We start from the raw sequence: 17905 nt of genomic DNA, 5'->3' as shown, positions 1-17905 counted from the left end.
GGGTCCTGGTGTGTGTGAGCAGGAAGTGGGATCGGACCCGCCCTTTCCTCCTCAGCCCAGGCTCTTAAGACCCAAAGAACCATCCATCCGTAAGAGTTTGGTTTTTCTGTCTCTCTTTTTCTCTTTTCTTTCCCCTCTAAGCAAAACCGCTTGGCCGCCACTCCTGCCTCTGTCCCCAAGGCGGTTCCAAAGGGCCCATCTCCTCCTGCAGAAGTGATGGCGGTAATTCTGTTAATGGGAAGCAAGATGGATGGTACACGGTGCCCAAAGTGTACACAGGAGGCCAGCGGAATCGGCCGCCCCGGGGAGAAGGAAAGTGTTGCTGGAACACACCCTCCTTTGGGGCCTTATTAGGTCTTGAAAGAGCTGCCGCACTCGCTAAAACCTGCTTTTGCCAGCAGAAGCCTCATTTTACAAATATACAACAACAACAAAAAAACCAGTAATGGGGAAAAAAAAAACCCTGAAGATGATGCTCCCCGGCTGCAGCGAGGTGGCGAGCTGAAGTCTTTAGCCTCGTCGACTCTGGGTTTAAATAAATGGGCCCGAACGCCAGCTCACCATTTTGTGAACGCGGCGGTTTCTCTGCCGTTTAAGGACTGTTTGCCAGCGGTGGGATGGGACAGCTTTGGGAACATTTTCTTTTAAGAGGCTCATCTGTCCCAGATGCCATAAAACTCTATGGCCCTGGCATCAGTCCCAGGAGGAATCCCTGACAAAGCCCCTCCTCAGCCACACCCACAGGTCCTTGTCACACACTGTCACTTTGCAGGCCTTCTCCTGCCCTGAGAATCAGTGGCATCTCAAAGGCAGTTTCACTGAGGAAGGGCGTCCATTTCCACAATTACAAAAGGGACTCACCCTTCTCTCCAGTTCGGGATCGAGCTGCCAAATTGTTCTTTGGGCTTCTGTTTCCCCAAATGCAAAAGGAGGGTGGAGGTCAAAGCTGTTACAGAGACAGCCGTGGCTGGCCACAGGCAGAGCGAGCGGACATGGGGTCAGGCTGCCCGGGGCTGTGTGACCTTGGCAAACTGTGGAACCTCTCTGGGCCTCAGCCTCCTCATGCCCAATGTGGGGCTCACCCTTCCCACCTCACAGCCCTGGAGCAACTCAACTCATGTGGGAAATGCTCACTTCTCAGGTCAGTTTGAGCACCCACTGTCTTTCTGTTCTTCTTGGTCACACCCTCCTGCAACACCCAGTACCACCTGACACACAGGAGGTACTTGTTGAGCATATGCTGCTGTGAGCAGAGCCTGTGGACTTTTGGCTGCTTGGAAAACAAAAACAGCCATTTCCACTAGAGCAGATAGGTTTAGTGTGTGCTCTCTGGGAGCCAAAGGCCTGGGTTCAAATCCTGACTCCACCACAGACCTACTGCGCGCCCTTGAACAAATGACTCAGCCTCGCTCAGCTTCCCTTTCCTGGGCTAGGATGAACAGAACCTGCCTCACAGGGCCACTGAGAAGAGTCAGAGTGATAATACTTGGCCAGGGACTTAAGAGTGAGCAGTGGTGTCTCAGGCAAGCCGGAGGAAAACGCCCGCATTCACACTGGGGAAACCATTTGCTCAAAGACACCGGGGGCAAAGGCAGCCCGGTGAGGCCATCTTGAACAACAGGCACATGTTAAATCCCCAGCAACTGCCCTTGGACAGAAGACAGACGCTGGTGGGTGAATCAGTCCACCCGGCAGCCCGCGGACACCGGCCCTCCACGCCCAGGCCCATCCTCCGGTCTGCACATTTTACTCACTTTTGCTTACGATGACCCTCCCCGCACAGAATGCCTGCCCCGTTCTGTGTCTTCTATTCATCACACACTTAGAACCGCCTGGCTCTGCTGGCTGACCGGACAACCCAACAAAGCTGGGAGGGGATGACTTCCTTGGGGACGGCCATTCTGCGCTCTGATTTCCAATATGTCCCAGTGTGGGGAAGTGCTCCTGAGCATCCTGGGTGTCACCACGCTGCAGTCCTCACCCAAAAAGTGTCATTTGTTATCAGTACAATAATGGCCACCAACTGCTGAACGCCTGTGGTGTGTGTGCTCATGAAAACTGCCCCACAGGCAGGAACTGGGATCACCCCTCACTTTGCAGGTGGGAAAACTGAGGGCCCCAGTGGGAAGTGACAAGCCAAGGAGAGAGACGAGCACAAGGTGGAGAGGTGACTTGTATTCAAGTGTGTCCGGCCCCACTGCCTGCTTCCTCCATCTCTGGGGCTAAGAGTGGCCACAGGGCTGGCTGGGTCTTGGAGAAGAAAAGCTGGCCCTGGAGTCTGGAGACCTGCTCCCTGCCAAGAAGGGTGATTGCTCAGAGGCAGCGGCTGAGGTCTGGCTCCTGTCCCGTCCCCACGCACACGCCACAGACAGTGGGGGCAGAAAGCTCAGCCAACCAGTGATCCTAGCCATCCAGCCTTGCCTGGCATTGTGCAAAGAGCACTGGCTTTGGGGGTCCGTCTGGCCTGGGTCCAAGTCTCAGTTTTCACACTGCGTGGCTTTTGGCTTTGGACCAGCGGCTTCATTCTCTGCACCTCAGCTATCCTCATCTGAAAAATGGGGTCAGCCCAAAGGTGTGAGGGTTAACTACGGCAACAGACAAAGCACTGGGCCGGCTCTCTGGTGCGCATTATTAACGAGCAAGCGTTAGTTAACTCTGCCGAGCCAACCTCGTTCATGTTTTCAAGAGCAGCCGCAGAGATCCGCATCCTGTGGCTGCCAGAGCCCCCGTGTCAGGGCGGAAACAGCAAGGCTGGCTGGTAGAATCGGAGCTCCCCACCCACCCTGATTCCCAGGGCACCACCTGCTTGGCCGTCTTCCCAAGCGATTGAGCGAGTGAGCGGGTCAGCAACCTTGTCACTTGATTTCTGACCCTTGTCACTCAAGGACAGGAAGTCGGAGGGGATGGGTTTGTCAACACGATAACATCTGGCACCAACATGAGGGATTAAACCGGGAGGGCATTGCTAAGGAAGCCCATGTTCATGGTGTGTCCTTGGCCCAAGGGGCCCCGGGTGAGGCGGGAGACCAGCTGACAGCCGTCACATCCTGGGCCAGGGGTCTGCAGACGGTGCCCGACAGCGGAACATTTCCTTCAAATAAGATCTGGCTCCAAGCCCATGTAGAGACCAGATACAGGGGCCTTGCTCTCTGTGAAATGTGGGTGTTGCCAGGAGGGGGCCACAGCCCTGCTGTCAGGGCCAGCTTCCCATGCAAGTGACCAGTGCGATGGCATCAGGCCCTGCCCTCAGGCGGCAGCCCCATGCTGGGGGTTTCACGGTCTGTGTTCACCGTCTTGAAAGTCCTCAGTTTGTCTTTGAACTTTTTAGTGAAGTCTGGTGGGAGAATGGTGGATGCACTGGGGCTTGGAGCCTCAGCTCCCAGGTGGCCAGCCTTCCTCAGCCCAGGCCCGCCGCTGCCCGCTCCCCCGCCCGCCGCAGTCAATTCCGCCACCCTCCATGCTTGGCAGGGTCACAGGTACAGGCATGGGGAGGGCTGGGGTCAGGTGAGCTTACACACTGAGCCACAGGGTGGGGCTCCAGGTACCTCCGAGGAGGGTCTGCGCTTGCCCCGTTAGTGACCCCATGCCCAAGGGAGTGTGGCATTAATAGCTAATAAAAACATCACGACAGGTGGAGAGACTGCAAAGGGAAGGAAAAACCTTTTGTCCTGCTTTTTGAACAAGGGGATCTGCATTTTCATTCTGCGCTGGCCCCATATCTTATGCAGCTGGCCCTGCCTTCCGTTTACATGACCCTTTGACCACCCTCCTGTGCCCTGGAGGACCTCGGGGTCACCCGTAGACCTCTGCAGAACTAGACACCTTGGGGTCTGAGACAGTCTCAGAACTCAGCCCAACCCTCTATCTGCCTATGGGTCTTGTTCTTTGAACCCCTATGGTTGCTCATTACTTCTCCCTTGTGGGCCAGGCCTGGTCTCCAGTGCTGGAGGTGTGACAATCAACCAGGATTCAGCACAGTGATGAAACAGGCGGGACTAATGGTAGCACAGTCAGGTAGAGGGAGCCCGTCCAGCAGAGCATAAGGAAGGGCATGGAAGGGACAGCTACTCCGGTTGGCACATTCAGGCTGCCTCAGGAGGCAGAGACATTGGCGTCAGCTCTGGGAGACGCAGGAGCCCCGCCTCTGCAAGGTGGGCTCTGGGGTCTGAGCACCCAGCCCGGCAGGCACTGCAGGGAGAGCTGCAGCCCAGGCGAAGGCTGGGGCACAGAACACTGACTTGGGGACAGTCTGCAGCAAACTCGTTTCAGGGCCACGGTGGCTCGGCTGCTGCATAGCTGCTCCTCTTGGGTTAGAGATTCGTTCCTTGTGGTTTCTATTCCCGCCTGACATTTTACAGACATCCATTCTGTGACTCCAGTTAGGACTGCACAAGGGGTCAACCGGGTGGTGGCAGTGGCTCTTCTGATCTGATGCATCACCCGCAGAGAAGAACACATAGTGGATAAGAACTCAGACTGCAGAGTGGGGCCACCCTAGGTTTGATCCTGGGCCGTCCCCACAGCAGTGGGGTCTGGGGCCCATCTGACCTGCCCTGAGCCTCAGCTTCAGGGGGCTAATAAGAGTCCCATCCCCGAGAAGTTGCTGGGATGATTAAATGAAATGATGTCAGTATAGCACACAGCAAGTGCTCAATAAATGTCAGCCATCACTCTTGTCACGAAACCCCGAAACATCAACTCAGAAACCCGAGCACCATGTGGCACTTCCTGGGATCTGCAAATCTGCTCCCTCCTTTCCAGCATCTTCCAGGACTCTGCTCGGAGACTGCTCTCTCCCCCATTGTCATGTCGCATCCGTCCATAAATATTTAAACAACATGTCATCAGATTATTATAACATATGATCTATAGCACTGATGTGCTGCAGTTCTGCGCATTTGGGCTTCATTTTCAGAATATCGAGACATAAAATATTTATGTATTTAGCCAACCACGAGATCTCACATTCTGTCTCAAAATGCTGGGTGGTGGCAAGACGCTGAACTGAGACGCGATGTGTGAAGGGGATGCCTTGTTCTCACGTTGGTTCCTGTGCATCTGGATTGTTTCTGGTTCATGCCGGGGACATCATCGTGTGGCCTGGGCACGGTGGCTGGCCAGGTTTATCACCGAAAGCAGAGGGAAAGGAACCCAAGGGTCCCATCACAATGGGGAGGGAGTTCAAACCACCAGGAGCTGTATCATTTTCCTTTCTGTATCTCCATGGATCTGTGCATAGTAGGTGTTCAATGAATGTCCACTGGGAAATGAATTAACTCATGTGTAGTCCAAAGCACCACCCAGTGGGCTGGCACCCAATATGGATTTAGTAATATTGATCCTCCTGTTTCATTCCATCTCCAGGGCCCAGCACCAGGCCAGGCAGGAAGTGGGGCCCGGGGAATGTTGCTGTATGAAAGGCAATCGCAGGAAGAAACGCGTGACCAGATAAATCACTTAATTAGCTAATAAATTAATGAGGATAGTGATTCCCTGTCTGCCAGTCCGATTACAGTGTGTAAGACCCTCCTCCTGAGAAATAACAGCTCTCCAGTAACCCGTAGTGGGTAGGCAAAGAGGTTTTTCTGGGTAATTAAATATCTCAACTGCTAACATGAGCCCATCACAGTGACCATATGGCCCGGAGTTTTCAGGACTGTGCAATTTCAAGGATGCCCCCTATGCAAGCCAGAAACTTCTCACACACCAGCAACCACACAGCACCTTCCAAACTGCCTCTCCTGCCCCCAAAAGTCACCAGAATGTTTTCACAGGCCCCCGCCCTTCTGGGAGTTCGGAAACTGTGGTCTTCATGTGCCTAACCTACAGAGGATCGACGTCTGGAGACCTGGGATATCGCAGAAGTAGGCGCAAACCAAAGTTGTTAGTTTGGAGTAAAAGTGTTTTCTTTGTGTGCTTCCTAAATGCCATGCTGTCACCTGGTCCCCTGCCGCCACACAGACAAAAATCCAGTCTCACTTCCTCCCCCCTCGGAGTAGCCGAGGTGGCTGATATTTGAAACACACACAAAAGGCCACTAAAATTCCTGGGGGAGCCGAACAAAGAAAAGGCACCCTCACTGAGGCAAGCACGCCAAGTTCAAAGTCACACTGGAGATCATGGTCTAACTACATCTGTGTGGACTCAGCTGGACCGGCCAAACGCACAGGGTGGGCTCCCTTCCCCACTCCCTGTCTGTTATGTGGTGCCCAGTGGTCTACCGGCTAGGGAAGCATTTCCTTTCAAGCTGGAGCCCCCGTTTTCTGGGCTGGGTGGAATCTGGGGCACCACTTATTTGCCACACAGCAATGTTTGTGCTGGAAGATGGCTTGTGAAGGTTTAGCCCCTTCCCCTTCCCTAAGCGACCCCCAAAAGCTATGCCATCTAGAAAAAAAGTGTGCATGACACAGCATGCAGCTAAGACAAGGCACTTGCCCATTCCAACCCAAAGCCCCTCCTAGGCAGCCGTTCAGGAGCAGCCTGTGAAGAAAGAGGCAAAAGAAGGAGACCCCGTAACTCTGGGAGGGACAAGCCTTTCTTATGTTCCTTCTACTCTGAATAACTTGAGGATGAGTCTTTCTCTGAGAGACCTTCTCTGTACAGAGGACAGTCAGCCAGGCACAACTTAGCCCTTCGCTGCCCACTGGGAGGGGCAACATTTGCTAATGGATTCAGTAACTCCGTGTAAACATTCTCTGGGGATCGGCCCCTTGCCCACTTAAAACTTTCCACGATGCGCCAAGCGTGGCGCTGGGCACTGCGGACACAGCTGTGGTCCACAGGCCGAGTGTGACCCTCACGGAGTTTAGGTCAGGTCTGGGAGGCAGATGACAAACATAAGATGTCAGGGAAGGACAAGGACCCCGAAGAACAAAGCCAGGCCAGGGAATGAAGAGCTCAGGGGTGAGGGGCTCATCTTGACAGGGTCAGTACGGTGGGGTCTCCTTGGAGAAGTGACTTATGTGGTGTCCTGCATGAAGGCTAGGAACAAATCAGGGGAATTTGTGGGGACGATTTCAGGAAGAAGGGAGAGCACATGCAAAGGCCCTGAGGTGAGTCTGCTGGGCTGGAGCACAGTGAGCTGGGGGGGCGCTTGAGAAGTGAGGCTGCAGAAGCCACAGGGGCCCCGCTGCGCTTGCAATGAAGACCCAATGTCACCCAGGTCTGGGTGGGCCTCGGCAGCTTCTTCTCCCACCACATGCCTCTGTTTTCTGTGGCTGAGGCCCCTGGCCTTCTGTTAGACAAGACAAGTGCTCTGTGCTCCCAGCATGCTACCTTGGCGCATGCTGGTCCCTCCTGTCACCTCGGAGGTCCTCTCCCAGGCCCTGGGCCTGGCCACCGACTGACTCAGCCCACATAATGGGCTCATTCAGATGGCAGCCTCTGCCCTCAGACCTTCAGACCAGACCCCTGTGCACGGGCTTCTCACCGCATTCCTGCTAACGGTATTCAAAGCACCATATATCCTGGGTTCTGCTTCTGTTTCTTTGTCTATAAAATGGGCACACTGGTGCTCACGTCACAGAATTGCTGGGGAGGGGGCGGTGAAGTGAGTCTGTGTGGAGGGTTGGGACAGAATGTAACGCATGGCAAGTGCTGATACAAAGGACCTTTTGAAGGGCTCAGAGGCTGAGGAAGTGGCAGGAAATCCTTGGCTTCACACTGCTTGGGGTCTGCCCACAGCCCAGGCCCCCCGTCCTGCTCCCAGCACCCTGTCCCACAGCCCCACGCACCCACTCCCACTGTGGTCTTCTTGCCTTTCACCCCGGCCCTCTCAGGTCTCCAGGCCTCCCGGCACACTGCCCGTACACTTCAGGCCTCTGGCTCAGATGTCCCTCCCACTGCCCCAGAGAGTGTGTCCCCAGAGACACTTCATGCAAATCACCTACAAGGCAGTCACAACACAACCTGTGTCCCCACCAGCTGGTGACGGGTCCAGGGGTGGGGTCATTAGAGAGTCTCTCAGCCAGCTCCCAGCATAATCCCTAACCCAGAATGTTTCTAGAATGAATGCGAGAACAGACAGCCACCTACCAGCCAGCGTGGGCGTACCTGTTAACAAAATAGGGTCCACTTGACCCGCACGACACCGAGTGGCCTGTGTTTCTGCGCTGAGCTTTTCACCCACCGCCCCGGCCCAGGCGCCACCACCGGAGCCTTGGCCTGAACGTCAGCACGGTGATCTGGTTGAAGCCACAGAGCAGCCTCAGATGCCACGGACACATCTGGCTGGTGACAGACGCTCTGGGCCTCAGTCTCCCCAGCTGCAAAGTGAGAGGCTTTCATGCTTTTGCTTTTAAGCATCAGCACCTTGTCTTACAAAAACTTTTTCCTACGTAACATAAAATTAACTGTTCTAAAGTGAACAATTCAGGGGCATTTAGCAGATTCACAATGATGTGCCACTGCCACCTCTAACTAGAGTTCTGAAATACCCCCCCCCAAAGGAGACCCTGTACCCACCCATTAAACAGTTGCTCCCCTCCTCCCAGCCCCAGAGACCACCAATCTGATTTCTGTATCTAGGGATTTATAGATTCTGGGTATTTCATATAAGAACCTCTTCTTAAAATGACTCTTGTGCAAACTTTCCTCATGTAAAACAGGGAACAGCTGCAGCACTGTGGCTGAAGGCAGGCGTAGCCCGCCCCCCCCCCCCCCCGCCCCTGCTGGTACCCCCTCATCCTGGGACGCATGTCCCTCATCCATAGTGGCTTTTCAGGGAAGGCTCTAATCCCAGGCCCTTTCTTTTCAGAATTTGAATCTTAAAGTCGAAGTTCTAAGGCATGTCACCTCAAATGGTGTCTGAGAATCAAGGGCCTCAAGCTGGATGTCACTGGCCCATTCTCCCCATACGGAAGTGGAGGCAGGGCCCACGTGAAGTCCTCGCCGGAGGCGACTGCTGGGGGTGGAGGCGCTGGACTCAGAGGACTCCAGAGCCCACCGGTGCTCTCCCCTCACCCCACACACCGCGGCAGGCTGGTTCCCGCAGAAGCCACCTCAAAGGGGGTGGCCACTTCCCGGCGACAAGGATCTCGCCTCTCCTTCTGGGAAAACAAGTCAGCCAGAGGGGACCTCAAGTGGCTTAGTGCACACCAAACACGCACAGGCTCCTTCAGGCCTGTGCGCAGGGAGAGGCTGCTAGCTCTCTTCTGATCAAGAACTGCCTGCCGCCTCGGGTCTCTAACAGCTGCCTCTGTCAGCACGGACCTCCGAGGGGGCTGACACTGTGTCAATAACCAACGTGACATCTGCCTCGCTTAACGACACAGCGTGGCTGACACAGCTCTGGGAGCCTCCCGAGATCCCCCAACTCCAAGAGGATGCACCCAAAACGTAAAAAGCTCACTTTTTTCGTCTTGCAGGGGCTGGGTGGAGAGGAACAAAAAGTCCTGGTTTCTCAACATTTTCCTGAGATGCCCAGGGCTTCCTGACATTTAAATCTTACCTCCAGCCAAATTGCTGCTGTCTCCTCCCCATCAATTTTCAGGGTCACGGATCATAGAGATGTGCTCCAGTGGCACCTGGAGGGCCCCCTCCCGACACCCCTTCCTGCCTTGTTTAGGGCCTCAGTATGCAGGGAGATTGAAATGGAAATGCTCTCAATTAAATAGTTTCTATGCCTTTAGTAAAAACTGGGGAAGTGAACATCAGGCACTTACAAGGTGGTACCCACATGCTGAGCATTTTATATGCATCTTTTCATTTGGTTCTCCCCTCCGACCTTATGAGGTCATAACATTGTCCCTGTTTTCCAGGTGAGGAAACTGAGGCTCTGAGAAGTGAATGGCTTGCTTGTGAGTGGTAGGTCTGCGGCTCTGACCTCACTCCATTTGGTGCCAAGGCTCAAGTTCTTTTTTTAAAAAAAAAATATTTCATTTATTTATTTTTAGAGAGAGGGGAAGGAGGGAAAATGAGAGGGAGAAAAACATCCATGTGGGAGAGAAACGTCAACCCGTTGCCTCTCCTATACGCCCTGATGGGGCGGGGACCTAACCTGCAACCCAGGCATGTGCCTTATCAAGGCTCAAATTCTTAAATGTGATTGTGAGGGAGTGCCTTCCCCTCTCTGGGCCTCAGTTTCTGTTTCTTCTCAGGATTGTGAGCCAACCGAATTCCTCATCTGCAGCTTGGACCGCTCAGAACTGAAGGTCAAAGTAATTCCAATTTCAAAGATGTTGGGGACACAGGGAACGGAGAAGACAGGCTTTGGGGGCAAATGCCAACTCTGCCACACACCTGCAGTGAGAATGGGTTTGAGGGGCTCAACTCAGGAGCCTCAGCTCAGGAAGTTCTCCTTAAATGGCCCTCCCTGTGCTAAGGTCAAGCCCCACCCCCTCCCCCAGCCCAATTCCGAAGTGTGAAGGTTAAACAACTCTGGGAAAACGCTGGCTCTGAATGGCAGCCTCCCTCCCCCTTCCCCGGTATGAATTCCTTCACACTCGATGGAATTCCTACATAAAGCCCCTTTTTCTTTTCTATGAGGTCACCCTCAGACAGATGTCTACGAGAAAGAAAGAACGGCTCCGTGTGGATCCAGGCCGTTGGAACTGAATGCATTTCAGATCCGGCTTCACCCCCACCTTTCAGTTCCGCTGGCCCCTCACTTGCCCCCCAGACAGAGCCCTGCCACAGTGGCCAGTTGGGTTTGGAGGGGTGTGCTGGTCCTGCTGGTGGATGCCAAGGAGGCCTGGCTAGAAGACGGGTGCTTTGCCACCAGACCACCGGAGAAGTCGTCTGTGGAAAAATCCAGAGTTGGAGACAGTGGCAGAGGCTGTGTATGGGGGTCTGTTTCCACACAAGCAAGTCCTGTTACAGGGACAGATGTCAACATGCTCGTTCAAGTTCCCAACTTAAACGCCACAGGAAATTACACCACCAACCAATCTGCCCCAATGTCAGCTCCTGTCTGGGAGTCGAGTCTGAGAAGGCTGTAGGTCTAATTCAGTTTCAGCCAAAGGAAGGGACTGTGTGTGTGTGTCACCCAGCTCCAAGAGGAATGAGGGAAGCAACTGGCCTGATTCTTTTCTTTTTAAACTCACACTTTCCCAGAAGGCTACCTTTGTACTACCCAAGAGTCAGAAATGAGCAGATGGCCAAATATCAAGAAGCCACTGAGGGTCTTTGGCCAAACCTGACTATCGGCCACCAGCTCATAGCAAAGCAATTTCGCAGACACTCAGAGGGTGTCCAGGCCACTGCAGATGACTGCCCCACTCCAGGAGCCCCCTTGGTCCCCAGAGTGCCACCTTCTGACTGCCATCTGAGGTGATGGCCAAAGAAAGGTCCATCGCATGTGCACACTGCCTCCTAAGAACGACGTCAGAAGAAAAGATAACAATGTAGAAACAAGGACTATTTTTACTTCTCCAAATCACAGGCCAGACGGCAGAGAAATCCATCAATGCCAGAAATGGCGGCTGAGCCTTCACTCAAGATCTATTTCACACTTTAAATTAACGCATCTCAAAGCAATTTGCAAATGTTCCTCAACTCTGCGGAACTTAGTGGGAAGGGAGAGAAATACCTTTTCCTTTCAACACCAAAGGACAACAGCGGCACCACACACCCCAAACGGCGCAGGTCCTCACACACGACATTCCTTTCAAGTACCGTGTAGTATAAACCGCGATGTAAAGGGAAGTGAATGAGGAAGGGAGAGGATCCTGGGACTGAAATGGCGAGTGACAAGAAGCCTATGTAGAAACAATCCCGTTCAGAATGGAGAGTCAGGCCCTTGGAGGTAACTCTCCACCATCGGGGTCAGAAGGCTGGGCTCTTCCAGAGGCCAGTGCCCCAGCTTGCTTCTTTCCCACACAAGCCCGGAGGTGCCAGCTTGCGTTTAATCTTGCATGACTCACCAGGGTCCTCCACTCTCCGCCCTCTAACTCCCTTGCTTGGTCTGACCAGAGAAGAGGAAGGGAATATTCTTCTCTTTTTGACAATTGTTTTGACACTTCCCTTCTGAAACTAATCTTCGGCACTTAGAGAGGAAAGAAAAATGTGAACTGTAGCCCTTTCTATCTGATAGCTCTGGCCCTGGGTGTTGGTCACCTACCTACCTGAGAGGGGCAACAGGGGACACAGAAGGAGGGCAGCCTTCAGGAAGACCTCTCCCAGAAGGCTGGAGCCCACGGAGGACAGCCTGGCAGGAAGCTGGCGTGACTTCATCCACTTGTTTTTGTCTTTCAAGGGAAAAGCAGGACAAAGGGAGACACACCAGGTTGAAGGTTAAGAACTTTACCTCTGGAATCAGAGACGTGGATCCTGACTTGGCCATTTGCCAGTTCATGACCCCACCCGAGTTACTTAACATCCTGTGTCTTCATCTTCCTAAGATCAGATAACAGTCCTGGACCTTAGCCCTGGGCCAAACACTGGACACAGTGACGGTCACTTTCCAGGTTCAGTGGGAAGACTAGGCTCAGTCATGAGGAATTCAAGAATTCATATCCAGAGTCAGCTGCGTATTAGCACATGATCTTCAGCACATTACTTAATCTGTTTGTGCCCCAGGCTCCTCATCTGTACAATGGGCATCATGACAGTTCCCACTTCCCAGTGTTGGTGAGTGGAACAAATGAAATAAGGTACCAAAAGCACCCTGGCTGGCACATGGTATGTCCTCAGGAAATGGTGGCCATTAGTTGTGGGGCTACTTTCATAAAATTATGCACAGCAGTTCATCTCCCTGAGCCTCCGTTTCCTCATCTGTAAAATGGAGATAATCACCACCTAGCTCACAGTGAAGATTAAATGAATGGACGTGTGGTTAAAGCACTCAGCATCCAGCCTGTGCAACCTTTGGAAGGCAAATGCCACACCCCTGATGCTAGAAAGAGGGTGAGTGTGATCGAATTCTGCTTCTGCCTCCTCTTAGTGGCCCCAGGACGTGGCTTGGCCTCTCTGAGCCTCAGTTTCCTTGGGCATATAAAACCAAAAGGGAAAAAAATTAAAAAAACCCCCAAACCCAAAGCCATTCTCCTCAGAATGACTATTGGGAGGATTAGGGAGCACACAGTGGGTACCCCATAAATGTCACCACCATGCCCTTCCCCTCTCCCTGCTCCTTCCTTGCTCAGAGCCACCAAAAGTGCCACTTGGCAAAGCCAGAAGCTCCCTTTCTTGAAACCTGAACAGACCTAAACTCAGACCAACCTAGGCTTAAGTCTGAGACGTCAGTTTGTGGAGATAGAAGCTACTTTTAAGTCATTTCCGAAGCAGACGGGACAGCAGGAGCTGACAAACCACAGGGACCATTTTAAATCCTGGGCCTTTCTTCTGGGAAGTTAGGCAAGAACCTTCCCAAATGTTTGCCCGTGGGGCTCTCTGCCAGGGAGTGACTCAGCCACAGCTCCCCACAGGCGTATTTTATTTGGGGGTGGGGGATCAGGCAGGGCCTGGCCTTGAGGGGGGAAGGGGAGGCAGCATTTCCAGCAAAACCAGAAGGTGTTTTGGACTTTTTTTTTTTCTTTTCATTTTTTAAGACAAAAAAGAAAAGGAATGTGGGTCTTTTTTGTTTCCTTCCAGGTTTTGTTTGCTAAAAGAAGACGTCCAAAGTTCACCCAGTAAGCTGCCGAGTTGCAAACAGGCACTTCCAGCCGGCGCTGCATCCCTTTCAATGAAATTCTTCTTCCATTAACACCATGGTTTTTAAATGCCGCCAAGAATCCCCTGCACATACACCGAGCTCCTAGGACGACATTTTCCCCTCGGAAAGGCAGGCTGAATTTTGACAATTCAGAGAAACCAAGGAGCTCCTGGGTTTCTAAAGTTCGCCTTAAAGCAATCAAGACTTCCGACTGCAGGGGTTTTCATCATGTATAAAGCACAGAAAACTCTCAGGCAAAACTGTGAAGATACAGACCTTGGAAGATGGTGTCCCAAGCCTGCTGTGATCAATTTGTTACTGTCTTGGGGGCTCTTGGAGGCCCAGGCTTGATACAAATAAATCAGATGGATAGCTATCTACTTAGCAAGGTAGTCAGAGAGACGTCCAGACGGAGACAAGTGTCTCCAGACCCCTGGTCTCCTCAGGGTCAGCACCTCTTCTGTTCCCTCCCCTCAGGCTAAAAGGTTAAAATTTGCCAGGGCCAAAGAGGGGCAAGGACTAAGCTAGGGAACCCAGAAGATATCCTTCAAGGTTAGGAAGAACTGAGCACAGGTCTCCTAGTGTCCGCCCCACCACAGCCCCACAGCCCAGTCTGTTCCTCCTGGAGTCGCCCAGAGGGTCCTGCCAATGACCCTGCCAAGGTTTGGCACTGAGGCCTCCCCTCTCCCAGACCCAGCCAGCCTCTGTGGATATGACCTCTGGCTCTTCATTCACCAAACAAGGCCCAGTGCCCACTGGGTGCCCACACCAGGCCTGCTTCTCTCCATGGACTCCCTGGCATAGGGGCCAGAGGCAGGCACATCACACAATAGGCTTGGTGGGTGCAAAGGGGGACCCTCAGCCTTTGTAATAAACATATTTGCACACTCCTGTACACTAATTACACACTCGTATCCACATATGCACACTTTTGTTCTCACAGGCTCATGAATACCTGCACAAATCACTTGTGAATGGTCACGCACGTGTACGCCCTGAATCCACACATACTCGGTCACAAAAATGAGATCTCAGATGAAGCGCTTGGCACACTCCTTGGCACATAGTAAATTAAACACTCAGTAAATGGATCAGTGGGAGCCATGCCCATTTCCCCCGCACTCATTCAGGACAAACCACACAAGCCAGGCACTCCGATGGGCACACACTCCAACTCTGCCACAAGCACACACACTCCTGCGAACACGCACGCTCGGACGCGCTGCCTGGGACACACTCAGACTCGCACCTTCACACGCGCCCGACTTCTCGCTTGCACAGCCGCCAGATCTCCTCGCGGAGCCTCGGAAGCGCTTGCAGGCACACTTAGCGCCCTGGGCCCGAGTGTGGGTGACGGCCCCGCGGCCCGGCCCCCGCCCCTTCCCCGGCGACCGAGGGCCCGATCCAGTCGGGTCGCGGCCCCAGGCCACTCACCGGAGTACAGCGGGCTCGGCTGCTGGTGGGAGGATCCGCGCGCGGGACCGCGGGAAGCAGGCTGGGGCCGTGGGTCCCACACGAGTTGGAGGAGCCGCGGCCGCACGCTCGCCCGCTGGCCCGCCGCTCTCTGTTCCGCCACCGCCTGTGCGGGCCGCGCGCGCGCGGTCCCGCCCCTCCCGCCTCGGGGCGCGCCGCCCCCTGCGCTCGCGCGCGCTCCGCCATGCAGGCTTGGGGGGCTCCTTGGCTGCTCCCTCACCCTGCCAGATCCCTCCACTCTCCCAAGACCACTCTCACGTAGTCCAGGCTCCCCTCCCCATTTCAAAGATCGGGAAACTGAGGCCCAAACTCAAACAGCAAGTCAGGGGCAGCCTCTCCCTCTCTTCTGGGGCTCTAGACACTGAGGATTAGGGTCTGCAGTCAGACAACCCCACAGACCCTCCCTGGCGTCCTTGGGTACCCCTCACCTAACTGCTCCCGTGACAGCCCTGGTCATACTGAAATCGGCCAAACAACAAGCGATTATTTTGCGCCTGTTGAATGTGGCCAGAGTGCTGCTCCCTGCCCTCCAAGCACCGACATCTCTTTCCCTGGAGCCCCCCACTTTCTGTGGACCCCAAGACCAGTGAGAGTCACATGCAGAAGTTTCTGGAAGAAGTAGCACTCCACTAATGAATGTTTAGCACCCCCTCTAAGGAGAAAGAGTCTTCATGGGGTCCCAGAGGCAACAGCTCAGTTCCCAGCTTCATTTCCTCAGGGAACCACTCCCCCATAGAAGGGGCAGCTCCTGGCTGGAATAGTTCCTGTTTCCACACTTGCTGCTTTCTCCACATGCAAAACTGCACTGTGTCCCCCAGTAGTGGGGGAATCAGGGATGACACTGACCACCTGTCAGCTGCCCAGTGAATGAACTAGCTTTAACTGGCTGTGATCTATAACAGTAATGACACCAGCTGAGCACCCACTATGTGCCAGGCTCTGCCAGCCTTGTGGTGTTCAGTCCTACAGCCATTCTATGAAGGAGGCACTCTGTTACTTTTGTATCTATTTTACAGATGGGGTAAATGGGGCCTAGAACAGAAGCTTAGAAAGCAAATTCTCTTGCCCAAGGCCACCCAGCCGGTAAGTGGTTGAGCTATAGACTGAGGTGCGGATTGTCTAATTCCAGTGCCTGTGCCTAATCTAGGCAATCCCACCTCACGGACAGCATAGCTCTGGGCCGCTGGTATAAAAAGGGTCAGACCAGGCAGCAGCTGGTCCAGAGGAGTGAGCCAGCCCAGTCCCACCCAGTCCCCCCACTATCCAACAGGAACAGAATGGATCATTCTGCAAATTGGTTAGCTGTTTAGTTGAGGAATCTGTTTACAATCTTCCCTCACATGATACACCTCACAATAAATGTCAGATAGATTTAAAGAGTTAAATACAAAAAAGAAATATTGCAAAAATAACAGAAAACTAACATTGAAAAAGAAAAAAAAAACTAGAAGTTCTGAGACAGTGTGCTGTATTGTTACCAGCGGTCAGTGATATTGGCTTTGTTTGTGCAGCGAACATTAATTCATTCACTCATTCACGCAACACATATGTGTGAGTGCCTTCTGTGGGTCAGGTACCACCCTAGGTGCTGGGAAGTATAGCACAGCCTCTCTGGGGGCTTCAATCTGGGAGTGAGGCTGGGGAGGAGAAAAATACCTGGCATTCGAGAACTGTAAGTTTCGGGCAAAAATAAAGTGGGAATGTGGTCAAGCAGGTGCTGGGAGAAGCCCTTCCTGATGAGAGGACACTTGAGCAGAGGCCAGTATGAGGGGGTGGGGGAAGTGGCTAGAGCACTTCTGTACCTAGGACAGGCCTCATGCCCCGGGGAAACATCACGGTGCACTACAGAGCAAGAACCTGAAATTCCTCTTTGGAGAAAACTTTGGAAGCAGCACTAGACCACTGAGAAGAGAAGACCTGCGTCCCCACACACGGTCCCTGTAACAAGCACTCCTAATGTCCTCATTTTCCAGTTAGGAAACTGAGGCTCAGAGAGGTTGAGCAACATGCCTCAGGTCACACAGGTGGCCACAATCAGCAGATATGGGACTAACTGGAGGCTAGCTGATGAGGAGTAATAAAGTCCTGTCTACCCCCACCCCACCTTTTGGACTATAATTCAGGAACAGGTCTGGGTGGGGTATTTGCTGGAGGCTTTTAGAGACAGGAGGGGTCAGCAGCCAGACTTGGTTGACGGGGAAGAGATAAGTCATCCCCAACCTATTTCCCTGGCCTCCTTCCTCCTCATCCCTTATTGCCTTCTCTCTGGCCAGGTCCCAGCCCCCAGAGACATGCTGGGGAAAAACCAGGCTACATTCTGCCCAGAGTCCCTCCAAATCCTCCACATTGTCCCTGCTGCCCTGACAGGGCAGGGGGTGGAGGAAAAGGTTCAGTTCAACTGGAGTCCCACTAGACTTTTGTTTTTAACTTAGAGGATTTTTCAATGAGTCTCCAGATGAGTCACCATGAAGAGCTGCTTTGAAAAATGACTCCCAGAATTCGAATCGCCATCTCCCTGGGCATGGTGCCTGACACTCTTCCTCCCATGGTGGCATTTGTGCATCTGGTCTGGGAGAAAGACCCTCTCTGTGTTCATCCCCTAGAGTTTCTGGGTTAAGCCTGAGTCAGTTCATTTCTGCATTAGGGGAAGAGAAACCACTCTCGCTGAGTGCTTTCCCGTGCCTGGCTCTCAGTGGGACATCTAACTCTCACTGTGTGTGTCCCCAACCGGGGGTGGGGGGTGGGGCATAGGGGGTGGGGTCATGATTTCTGTTTTACAGATGAAGGAGCTGAAGCTCACAGAAGTAAAGTGGTTTGAACCTGGGTTTACCCAAAGCCTAT

General features: G+C 53.4%; 1 protein-coding gene across 2 annotated transcripts in view; it reads right to left on the bottom strand.

Annotated features, from left to right (window-relative positions):
* Positions 1 to 15173, bottom strand: part of NEK6 (NIMA related kinase 6) — a 72345-nt gene extending 57172 nt beyond the window's left edge. For both annotated transcript variants that reach the window (XM_090274707.1, XM_090274708.1), the window contains exon 1: positions 15026 to 15173. The gene's annotated coding sequence lies outside the window, so the exon portion shown is untranslated. The remainder of the gene's footprint in view (positions 1 to 15025) is intronic.
* Positions 15174 to 17905: the final 2732 nt, after the last annotated feature.

This window comes from Furipterus horrens, unplaced genomic scaffold, assembly GCF_987537825.1.
Source record: "Furipterus horrens unplaced genomic scaffold, mFurHor1.1.pri manual_scaffold_4, whole genome shotgun sequence".
Taxonomy (NCBI): Eukaryota; Metazoa; Chordata; class Mammalia; order Chiroptera; family Furipteridae; genus Furipterus; species Furipterus horrens.
This window is presented reverse-complemented; position numbering and strand designations above follow the sequence as displayed.